This window comes from Schistocerca piceifrons, chromosome 10 (assembly GCF_021461385.2).
Source record: "Schistocerca piceifrons isolate TAMUIC-IGC-003096 chromosome 10, iqSchPice1.1, whole genome shotgun sequence".
Classification (NCBI taxonomy): Eukaryota; Metazoa; Arthropoda; class Insecta; order Orthoptera; family Acrididae; genus Schistocerca; species Schistocerca piceifrons.
The window spans coordinates 31,292,264-31,302,510 of NC_060147.1; positions in this window are offsets into that span (position 1 = coordinate 31,292,264).

Here is a 10,247-nt window from a genome sequence, read left to right on the forward strand (position 1 = left end):
AACTGTGAAAGACCTACAGAGGACATTCACTACGAGACATCTACACCAAATCCTGACGCTAAACTGCCAACCATCAATGAAATTGTAGAAATTACCAAGACACTGAAAAACAAGAGCCCCAGGAGAAGATGGAATTATTGCAGAACTATGGAAACTAAATGATGAAAGATTAACAGGAAAAATTCACAAAATCATATTAAACATTTGGGAAACAGAACAGATCCCTTCTGAATGGAAATGCGCACTCATCCATCCACTCCACAAAAAAGGGGACAAAACTGAACCAAATAATTACAGGGGTATCTCACTCGTACCGGTCACATACAAAATCCTATCAAAAGTTCTCATGAATAGATTAGAAGAACAAGCTGACCCACAAATAGGAGAATACCAGGCTGGTTTTCGCAAGGGACGATCATGCATAGAGCAGATCTGGAATCTGAAAATGATTCTCCAGATGAGAAACACCCGAAACACAGTGGTTACTTTTGTAGATTTTAAAAAGGCCTACGACTCAATAGACAGAGTAGTGCTCTGCAAGACGCTGGAAGAATTCAGCATTGACAGAAAGACAAGAGCAATCATTCAGGAAACATTAACTGACACAGTCTCCAAGGTTAAATTTATGGGGGATATCTCGGAACCATTTGTAATCCAAACTGGAGTGCGACAGGGTGACGGACTTTCACCATTACTCTTTAATATCATTCTTGAAAAAATCATCAGGACATGGGAAAAAGAAGTCAAAGGAATCCAAATTGGCATTAGAAAAGATAATAGATTCAATGTGAAGTGTTTAGCTTTTGCAGATGACCTTGCAATCTTCACAAATAATAGAAAAGAAGCCACTAACGCCATAGAGAAGTTACACGAAATTGCACAAAGAACTGGCCTGCAAATCTCATATGAGAAAACCCAGTACATAGAAAGAGTGCCACAAGACAAATTGCCTATTGTGACAACCCATGGGAAAATCATACAAGTACCACATTTTAAATACCTGGGAGAAATCATTCAGCCATCAGGGATCAACCTAAAGGCCAATGAGGAAAGAATAAAAAAATTACAGAAAGCATATAAACTCACGTGGAACTATTATAACAAAAAGTCCATATCCACTAAAGCAAAATTGAGGCACTACAACACTGTCGTACTTCCGGAGGCACTGTATGCATCTGAAACAACACAAATAGGTGGGCAAACTAAAATCAAAGAAATAGAGAAACAAGAAAGGAAAATTCTCAGGAAAATTTTTGGCCCGATACAAGAGCAAGGAATCTGGAAGAAGAGACCAACATCAGAATTATATAAATACATAGACAAGATTACAGATACAGTAAGGAAAAGAAGAATGCAGTTCTACGGACATATCCACAGGATGAATGAAAACAGAATTTCAAAGCGAATTCTTAAAGTCATCAACTCAGGCAGGGGAAAAACAAAATGGATAAAAGAAGTTGAAGAGGACCTCAGACAAGCACAAATAACAGTAAACGATGCAGAAAACAGAACTGAATTCAGGAACATCATCAAAAAACATAAATTTGACACCACAACACAGAAGAGACCAGGATGCAAATGGACAGCGGAGCGAAAGAAACAACACAGTGAACACATGAAGAAAATTTGGGCTCAGAAAAAACACAAACAATCATCATAAAGGAATTCAAGTTCAAACGCTCTCTTAAATGGGAATAATCGAAAATAATAATAATAATAATAATAATAATAATAATAATAATAATAATAATAATAATGATAATAATAATAATAATGATAATATTAAAGAAAATATAAAGAGATGGAATGTAAACGTGCGTTTTCAAGAAAAATGGGAAAAGTTTTTGGAAGTTTTGTGGAACAGCTATGGAAACTGTATAAACAAAGATGCCTTTTGGAAAATATTAGCAAAGGTAAGTGCAACCTTGTATCCTACATGGTGGATAAGAATCCGTAGAGGACTTCATAAAAAATGGGGTGAAAACAGTAGTTTGTTAAATGGCAACACAGTGTTAAGAGAAACAGATGAAAACAAAGGTTTATATTTAAATGCCAATGCTTTGTAAACAGAGAGGAATGTGTCTAAGTGTAGGAAAGAGACATACTTAGGAGCTAAACGAAATTGAAAATGATCTATTGTTTGAATATACTGAAATAGACAAAGATGTTGAGCTAGGTTGTCCATATAAAGTAAACATTGACAAGTGGGAAGAAAGAGTGTTAGTAGACACAGGCAGTCCTGTTTCTGCCATCACTTCTAGACTTGAGATAAGCTCAGAAATTCTCAACATTTTCCTAAGATGCCAGTTGTTGGATTGAAAGTGAAAGGAGCTACAGGCAGAGCCAGTAAGGTAGTTAAGAAACAAGTGTTACTTACTTTTAAAATTGATAACCTAAATTTTGAACATGGATGCTTAGTAGTAGATGACCTGAATGAAAATTTCATCTTAGGTATGGATTGGGTATTAAAAGTGAATACTGGGTTTAATTTCGCAGTAAAACAAATGTGTATTATAAAACCTGTTACACATCAAAGCTGTGTAGTGAATTTGTTAATTTTAAACTGTGGTGACAGCAGTAACCACATTCAATCAGTGTGTCATGAAAATGAGGGTGTTTATTACCCGGATGAGAACTTACAGGGAGATGCAGAGGGTCAAGAGTTTGATAAGTTAGTAGAGAAAAAACTGGGGGAAGCTGGAAGCCTAAATAGTACACAGAAGGAAAAATTAAAAGAGTTACTATGGAAATTCCAAGATGTGTTTGACAACAGACCCGGTAGAGTGAAATATTATCAATGTAAATTACAGTTAAAACCTTATGAACCTTTCTTTATAAAACCGTATGGAATACCATTTGCAAAAAGAGATGCTGTGAAAAGAGAAATACAAAAAATGGAAAATTGGGAAGTTATAGAAAGAAGTTGCAGCGCCTTTAACAACCCGTTGGTCATTGTAAAAAATGGAGACAATAGCGTTGGGATTGTATTAGAGGATTGTATTAGACTCCAGACATCTGAACAAGTATCTCAGAGAAAACGACCACCCAGAAAGTACAGATGAGCTGTTAGGTAAATTTGAGTGTGTCAAACATATGACAAGCCTAGATCTCACCGCTGATTTTCATCAAGTTGAACTTAGTCCTGATTCGAGAAAATAGACAGCCTTTCTATATAATGGTAAATGTTATCAGTATACAGACGTGCCATTTGGTCTCAATGTATCAGCTGCAGAATTCATCAGAGCATTAGATTTTGTACTTGGTCATGAAACTAGTTCAAAATTAACCATTTATGTAGATGACATTTTAATCACTGGGAAAACTTGGGAAGAACACCTTGAATTATTAAGGGAGGTATCTATGAATCTCAGAAAGGGAGGAATGATATTAAAATTAGAAAAAATGTAAATTTGGGCTAGAAGAGTTAAACTTTTTGGGACACATCATTACAGAACAAGGGATTTTGCCAGACAAAGACAAAATAAAAGCCATAGAAAATTTTCAAACACCTAGAAGCAAGAAACAAATCATTTTTCGGCTTCGGATTTTACAGAAAATTCGTCAGTAATCAAGCATTAAATGCAGTTTGTTTGTATAACTTGCTTAAGAAAAATTTAGCGTGGGATTGGACACCAGAATGTGAAGATGCTTTTAATAAAATCAAAATGCAACTATGTAACTGCCAACTACTACATAGACCAGACATGTCAAGTCCTTTCTGGCTAGCTACTAACAGCAGCGATGCAGGGTTAGGAGTACATTTATTTCAAGGAAAGGAAGTAACTGGAAAAATGGAACACCGAACAATCGCATTTGCCAGCAGAATTCTGCAAAAACATAATTTAAAAGGTTATTAAAATGACAGACATATTTGTTGACTTGACAAAATAATTCTTTGTTACAAAAAGGCCATTTTTTAGAAGTTTGTCAATTGACTTCTCTAATTTGCATAAATAAGTAAATAACATGAATTATTAAGAATTACATTGGTTTTCGTCTAAAATAGGAGTGTTTACGTGAATACTGAGTGAAAATGGTCCTAGTTAACAAATAGGTTTCACTGGGTGATTTTTATTTAAGGAGATCTAAAATACGTAAGTTGGCCACTATTTTTCGTACTTCATATTAATTATTTAAGATGAACTTAGCGTTTTTACATGATGACATTTGCTGTATCAGTGATCAGGTGATATTCACTTTTGAGTGGGTCAGTTATTCAGTATAATTTAATGGGTTGACTGTTTATGGAGACATGTTATGCAATCATTGTTAACATACACAATAACTTTTCTATAATCATGAATACTCGTTAAACTGGTTGAATTTGGAGGGTATCGCATACTTCGGTAAAGTAAAGCCTTTTACAGGTTCCGTTTCAAAGACCATGCTCTCCAGTGGTCAGCACTCCTTGACTTGCACCGATGCAAACATTGGTTGGGGTGTGTGTGTGTGTGTGTGTGTGTGTGTGTGTGTGTGTGTGTGTGTGTGTGTGTGTGCGCGCGTGTGCCCCCCCTTGTGCGTGGGGTAGGGGGGGGGGGGTTACCATGCGCATTGCATAACACGTGGGACTATAATAGTCAATGTCATATTAGTTTTATATCTTGTGCTGGCTAATAAAGTGCCATTGGGGGTTGGGGGGTTGGGTTGTTTGGGGAAGGAGACCAGACAGCGAGGTCATAGGTCTCATCGGATTAGGGATGAATGGGGGAAGGAAGTCTGCCGTGCCCTTTGAAAGGAACCATCCCGGCATTTGCCTGGAGTGATTTAGGGAAATCACTAAAGTGCCATTATGTTGACACAAAACTGCTGTGTTCAGATGCAATGCTGAAAGTGAGTTCAGTTTCAATCATCATGATACTGTCAAGATACAAGAAAATCTTACAGAAACTGCGCTGAAATAACAATAGTGTTCTTCTTCCTCCAAAAACTAGTTGCGAATAAATTACAAATAGGCGTATGTTAAGATGTCTGTGATGTTACAGTCCTGTAACATAGCAGTAGGAGCCACTGTTATACGGATTAAGGTATTTCGACAGATGGAAAGCCTGCACACAAGGTTAGTACACAACGGAAGGAGCCGGCTCGGCGCAGCACGTGATAATAAGAAACCTCCACTCAGAGCGGCTACGTGAGACATCCGAGGATTGGAAGACAGCCAGAGTGATGGTAGTTTCCCCAAGCATTATAGTAATGTTACAGGCGACTATATCAATGGCAGCTTAACAGCCTGTCATGGATTCCGACAGCATTCAGCCTCTGACGTCGTCAATGCACTACTCTTCCTCAGGGGCCGGGACGGGCTAACGGCACTTAGATGCACCGAGTAGTAGTTACAATTTAGTAACACCTCCCACAGTTTAGTTCAGATGTCAGTGGCTTGTAAAGTTGAGTATTGTTTACTTGAACTCTCTCCCCTTCATTAGAAGCTTAATTACAATCACACCAAGTTCCCTGGTTTGATGTTATTCCAGCTTTACAGATTCTGCTCCAGGACTCCGCCTCAGCCAGGTTAGTGTCTAGCTCCTGATCCGCTTGCAGGAAACAAATCACACGACAAACTGATCAAAATTATGACTATAAAATTAGACCCCTTATCGCAGTACTGACCAAATTTTGTTTGACAGTGTACGAGACATCTTCTACTCCATACAAGATACAATGTCTTGCAGATCCTGCAAGTGGTTTTACTTCGAAATTTGAAGTGTGTCACAATTGCTCTAAAAAGTCATTTGCACTGCTTGTGGTGTAAAACTCTGTGCCATATCATTCTTTTCTAAGTTTCATGGCGAGTAAGGTTCTGTAAGTTTTGAATTTTTAACTAAAATATAACGATCATTTTTGCACACTTGCGTAGCAAATAAATGATTCCAAATATATATAATTTGTCAGTTATGTGATTTCCTACCAAAGCCCATTTATGACTAAGGAAGTAGATTACAAAGTCACTCTGTCAACAGAAGATGATATCCTGCATCGGTTCACAGGACATGTGTTCCACTTGCTACCGCAAAAAATTAAAGACAGTATTTTGGTAGTGGTTGTATAATAATGGCATTGAAAGGAAATCGCCACTCTCTTTGTATCTCAAAAACCTGTACAAATTCAATTCTGACCATGAAAGGGTTAAGCCCATGGCACCTACTGGGGTATAAAGTAATATACAGGGTGAGTAACTATTGCCACCTAGAATAACTCCTAAAGTACGATAGTAGTTGAAATATTTGTGGGACAAAAGTTGCATGGGACAATGGGGGTAACAATATGATGTTTTGTTTTTTGTTGCTAGGCGGCATCACGTCAGAGATATGAAGGTCAACTATGTTTTTTTAAATGGGATGCTATAGTTTGGTACTTATTTTATGACAGCAGCTATTAAGACAAATCCAATGATGTGTAACAGTAAGGTCTTTGAAGATCAACTTAGGTCAAAAAGGTGGCTTGAATGTCCATTTACAGAAGGTGTTTGAACTGATGACCATTGTTATCAATGCAGAGCTGCAATCTTCTTATCACTTTGGCACTTGTCGAATGTTGTACTGACGTATAAAATGTGGTGTGACTGTACCTTGTGACTGTTCTCATTGTATTTCACGTGAAATTGTAAAATATCTATTTCACATCAATTTTGTGCTGTTTTATACAGCGTGGCATAATATAAAACATCTATGGTGTGAACTGACAAAAAAAATTACCGGAAATATCTACAACATTATATCAAAATATATCATCACACTGTATAAAACAGGACAAAATCTACGTGAAATCAATATTTTACCATTTCATGTGAAATACAATGTAGATTTAGTTGAAAAAGGAAATCTTCTGAAACAGCTGTTGTAATAACCAATAAATGTCTCAAGCAGTGATACTGGAACATTACTTACAATTTTAAGAATGTATGCACTTGCAGCATCTCTCCTATTTCTCGCAACAGTATATTACCCAACATCAATTATCACCTATCCCAACCTGACCAGATATTGGATAGAGGGGAAACGAAGATGATAATGGTCATCAATTATCACTAATTAAAAATTCCATGGTACTCCTCAGTTGTGCCTTTCAAGAAATTAAAGCGATTATGCAGACTCTTGCAAGTAATTTCATTGAGTTCTATATTTTGGCAACTAAGACAGTGAACTGCTTATACAAGTTAAAAACTGAAGGGTCTACTCACGACTGCGACGGATTCACCATGCGCCTGGCAGTGACTTGTGTTCTATGTACAATACCTGACAGATGCCACAGCAGAGCAATACTTAGGCGCTGCAGCTGATGCCTGGGCTGGGAATCTTCCACAGACATGGGACACCCTCACAGCTGCTGGAATACACTTGGTAGCAGAATAGTTGACCACCTGTAACAAATGATACCATATAGTACACAGGAAGTTTCATGGACACAACTTACAAAGAAAGTAGGAGTGCTGATAAATTTAAATACCTTGGTGAGGTAACAAAAAACGGTGTGATGAGGTGGCTACTAATATTGGTTTAAGGAAGATGGAAATGGCCTATCAGTTGATTAAGCACAAGACGAGATCTCTCTCTTCACTTAAGCAAAGTACAATTATGTTACAATAATAACATCAGAATTTTTATATGCAGCAAAATGACTGGATCTGACAAAGACTGGAGATACAGAAAACAGAATAGAAAGCAATGAAAATCAAACATTTTTGGGGCAATATAATAGTGAATACAGGTTTAGGAATAATGAAGACTTGTACAAGAAAACTAAATAAATAAATGTCATTGTGAGATCCCCCCATGAACCATGGACCTTGCTGTTGGTGGGGAGGCTTGCGTGCCTCAATGATACAGATAGCCGTACCGTAGGTGCAACCACAACGGAGGTGTATCTGTTGAGAGGCCAGACAAACGTGTGGTTCCTGAAGAGGGGCAGCAGCCTTTTCAGTAGTTGCAGGGGCAACAGTCTGGATGATTGACTGACCTGGCCTTGTAACACTAACCAAAACAGCCTTGCTGTGCTGGTACTGCGAACAGCTGAAAGCAAGGGTAAACTACAGCCGTAATTTTTCCCAAGGGCATGCAGCTTTACTGTATGATTAGTTCTTCAATCTGTATATTGAGCAAAGGACTTTGAAGAGCAGTTGAAGGGGATGGACAGTGTCTTGAAAGGAGGATATAAGATGAACATCAACAAAAGCAAAACGAGGATAATGGAATGTAGTCGAATTACGTCGGGTGATGCTGAAGGAATTAGATAAGGAAATGAGACACTTAAAGTAGTAAAGGAGTTTTGCTATTTGGGAGCAAAATAACTGATGATGGTCGAAGTAGAGAGGATATAAAATGTAGACTGGCAATGGCAAGGAAAGCGTTTCTGAAGAAAAGAAATTTGTTAACATTGAGTATAGATTTAACTGTCAGGAAGTCGTTTCTGAAAGTATTTGTATGGAGTGTAGCCATGTATGGAAGTGAAACATGGGACGATAAATAGTTTGGACAAGAAGAGAATAGAAACTTTCAAAATGTGGTGCTACAGAAGAATGCTGAAGATTAGATGGGTAGATCACATAACTAATGAGGAGGTACTGAATAGAATTGGGGAGAAAAGGCGTTTGTGGCACAACTTGACCAGAGGAAGGGATCACTTGGTAGGACATGTTATGAGGCATCAAGGGACACAAATTTAGTATTGGAGGGCAGCGTGGAGGGTAAAAATCATAGAGAGATGAATACACTAAGCAGATTCAGAAGGACGTAGGCTGCAGTAGGTACTGGAAGATGATGAAGCTTGCACAGGATAGCATAGCATGGAGAGCTGCATCAAACCAGTCTCTGGACTGAAGACCACAACAACAACATTGTGAGATAGCATAAAATGTAATTTTATGGTCATATGATTCAGATGAATGGAAACAGTATACGCGAGAGAATTGTTGAATATGTCAGTTGGAAAAAAATCTCCCTGCTGCTAGGCGTGCCAAGAAACCTAAGGTGATATAAAAGAGATCAAGACTGAAGAACAAGAACTTTTGAATAGAGATACATTTGAAACATTACAAATCTCCACAGAAGTACAAAGAAAGAAAACCGGAGCAAAGTGGTCAAAAATTCAGAAAAAAACCACTGAGTAAAAAATTACTGGGAAGACCTAAAGCTAAATCATAAGTAGTTATTTACTAGAGGCCCAAATTAAGCAAACAAGAAACAGGAAGAACAAAACAGAGAGATGGGGAGGACTCAATATAATAAAAAATGCATCCATACTTAGCAAGGTACCACCACCAATCCCAGTCTAGTGACAGGCCCAAGCAGAACAAACACTTGTTCTGCCATATGTTAAAATTTCTCATATACACCTATTGGGAGAGAAAGTCAATTCCCACTTGAATGAATGAAACTTTAACACATTCCACAACACATTTCAAATGGCAGCAATTACTCAGGCTGTCACCTTAACTGGACATAAACATTTCTCGTGAACAAATTTTTGATGTGCATAGAGAATTCAAGCTTTTGCACCTTCTCAGTATTTACTTCTTTACAAGGTGATTCCAACAGCTCCAGAAGGCTGTCAATCGCGAGCCACGGCGCCATCTGACATTGGCACTTGCTCGCAATGTTCCATATCACTACACATTCTGTCATACTCAGCACTGTTTTCATAACATAGGGACCTGAATATTTCTCCTACACTGTGTGCAATTAAGAAAGTTTTTCCAGTGGTTGGAGGGGAGGGGGGGGGGGGGGGGGGAAGGTTCTCTAGAAGGATAAAAATACTGTTATTTCTGATGTTATAAAGTAACTAAAAATAAAACCGACATACTGCCTTCTAAATATTGCATCACGTATTTGTACGACTATATTTTCTCAAGTACATAAATGATGTTTCAATATGTTTAATGACACTTTTGCTATTATTTCACCTCTCAGCATTGTGAAACATTTATTGTACAGGCTTTGTGAAGAACATTAATTATGGGTATTCTTTTAGCCATTGATAAGCTTTATCACTCTGTCAGTTCCTTACTTTGGACATTATATTCCGATTGTATTGCAAGTGACATCTCAAAACTGCACTTCCACTGTTCTGTACTGGACAAAGTGAAATGACGTTCCACCTACTATGAACACATCACTATTTAACAGTGGTATCTCCTCCAGTGTGAATGAATCTTAATAATGCAAAAATTATCCACACACTTAGCATGTCACAAAAAATCTATTTAATTACAAAGTGACTTGACGTCAGGAGGCAAAATTCTAAGAGCTGCTGAC